This window comes from Dipodomys spectabilis, unplaced genomic scaffold, assembly GCF_019054845.1.
Source record: "Dipodomys spectabilis isolate Male_0828 unplaced genomic scaffold, ASM1905484v1 ptg000295l, whole genome shotgun sequence".
NCBI classification, from domain to species: Eukaryota; Metazoa; Chordata; class Mammalia; order Rodentia; family Heteromyidae; genus Dipodomys; species Dipodomys spectabilis.
The window spans coordinates 5271277-5274046 of NW_024870972.1; positions in this window are offsets into that span (position 1 = coordinate 5271277).

Genomic DNA, 2770 nt, shown 5'->3' on the forward strand with positions numbered 1-2770 from the left:
ACACACACACACACACACACACACACACTTGTCATTTTATAGTTAAAAAATGGAGACACAGGTTAAGCAGCTTGTCCAAGATTAACTCACTGACAAACAGCAAAGCTAGGGAATAGACTCATGCCTCATGGGCTCCATCAGTCATACTTGTTCTTCCTGGACCGCCATACCAGCTGCAGAGCTCTGCCTGGTTGTTGGCAACATGAATTATGGCATCTTGAGATGGGTGGTAAATCCCTGTGTATCACTTGGCAGGGCTGAGCCTGGTGAAGCTATCTGGGTCGCCCAGGTGGACATTGTCTCAACAACAGTGATATATTCAGGTCCCATGAGAGAGAGAGACACCAGGACCACTTCCTTCTTCTGCTTTGGTGCAGGAGGAGCTACAGCTTCAAGGAGAGTGAGAATTTGGCTCTGGTCCCTGGACTACTGCCAAACCAGCCTTGTAGAGGCTGCTTCTGCTTAGGGATTATCACAAATTGCTGGGCCCTGCACCTGACCTCAGCCAGCTGCACGATGTGTTCAGAAAGCCAATAGAAGCTGCCACTGCAGAAGCCTTCCGTTTATGTTCCGATCCTCCTCATCCATCATGCCAGACAAAGGAGTCAGTGCGACAGTCACCTTCGTCCCAAATGAGGATTCAGGGTTGAGGGGTCACATCTCAGGGGGACAGAGGGCCTTAGCTCCCTCGGGGAAGGGCAGTCACCTCCTTCTGGCATGTTTAGCAGGCATTACCTCATTCAACTCCCATTTGTTAATGCGTGTATTGAGCAAGTTGCTGATGCCTAGCTACTGGTAGCAGCCAGTAGTCTCTGACCTCTTCTAAAAGATGAGAAGAAACAAGTGCTACCATTCCTCCAGGGTAGTCAGCAAGAGTCTGAAAGTTTAGTTCCGAGATTGTGGCTAACCATGTGTGTGTGTGTGTGTGTGTGTGTGTGTGTGTGTGTGTGTGTGTGTGTGTGTGTGTGTGTGTGTGTGTGTGTATGCGTGCACGCGTGCGCTTGCGCATGCATGCCAGTACTGAAGCTTGAACTTAGAAACTTCTGCTTGCTCTTGTTCAACTTTGTTGCTCATGGCTGTGTTCTACCACTTTATCCATACCTGTACTTTCTTGTGTTGGCTAATTGGAAATAACAGCCTCCCAGATTTGTATGCCCAGGATTCTCAGATCTCAGCTTCCTGAGTAGCTAGGATTATAGGCATGACTGTCAGCACACAGCTTGTTGCTAATTTTTGAATAAAAGTTCAGAAAGCCATTTTCATCCTTGGAGCCAGAACTAATCCATTGCTTTTCATGCATGATCTCTCTCTTTACAATTGGTGATTTAAAAATAAATAAATGAGGGCTGGGAAGGTGGCTCAGTGGTAGAGCACTTGCCTTGCATGCCTGAGGCCCTGGGTTCGATTCCTCAGCACCACATAAGCAAAAAGAAAAAAATCGGAAGTGGCGCTGTGGCTCAAGTGGTAGAGCACTATCCTTGAGCTGAAGAGCTGAGGGACAGCGCCCAGGCCCAGAGTTCAGGCCCCATGACTGGACCCCCCAAAAAAATAAAAAATAAAAAAATAAATGATCCTTAGTTATGGTGGGCCACGAAGTCTTTCAAAAGGCTTAGAAAGGGACTGGGAATGTGGCTCAGTGGTAGAGCGCTTGCCTTGCATGCATGAGGCCCTGGGTTCGATTCCTCAGCACCACATAAGCAAAAGGAAAAAAGCCGGAAGTGGTGCTGTGGCTCAAGTGGTAGAGTGCTAGCCTTGAGCTGAAGAGCTGAGGGACAGCACCCAGGCCCAGAGTTCAGGCCCCAGACCGGACCCCGCCCCCCCCCCCCCCCCCCCCCCCCCCCCGCTGCAAAAAAAGATACATTTCAAAAGGCTTAGAAACCAAGCAAAGGCTGGAAGTGTAGCTTGATGGTAAAGCATTTGTCTAACGTATATGAGGCCCGGAGTTCATCCAACAGCACAAAACCAAATAGCAGCCAACAAAAGTTCTTCCTCCTGAGCTCTAGCCTCTCTCCAAAGTGACAGCTTTTCCTTTCTGGAAAGCAGTTTTGGGACACGTAAAAAAAATATGAGGGTGTTCTGTATAGAACCTTGATTTTCTTAGCTAAACCATTTATATTAGAAGCCTTTCTGTGCCAGTGCAATATGGTGAATTTATTCTTTTTAAAGATTGTGCAGGATTATATTGTAGGGATGTGCAATACTTAATGATGCAACCCAATGGCTCTGTGTGTGTGTGTCAGTACTGGGGCCTAGCACTACCACTTGAGCCATAGCTCCACTTCTACTTTTTGTTGGTTAATTGGAGATCAGATCTCACAGACTTTCCTGACTGGGTTGGCTTCAAATTTTGATCTTCTGATCTCAGCTTCCAGAGTAGCTGGAATTACAGGTGTGAGCCACAGGTGTCTAGCCCCATTTGATATTGACAGATGCTTGTGGTTTTTTTTTTTCTTTTCTGGTTGCTTTATATACAGCTCTACAATTTCCTTGGCATACTTTAGGCTAAATGCTTAGTGAAGAAACTGCTGATTCAGAAATGTGATTTAATTTATTATAGCTGTTTCCATATTGTCTTCCGAAGCTTGAATATTCTCATAGCATCCTACTGTATGAGACTATTTTTTCCTTACGATTTTCCTTCTTTTGGCCAATCTTGCAAAACCCATTTTCTAGTATGTGGAAGGAATATCCTGTTATCTCTAAAAATGACTTACAACTTCATTTAAAAATTTCTTTTGTGCTACTATATATGTTTGTATTCTGTCCTTTT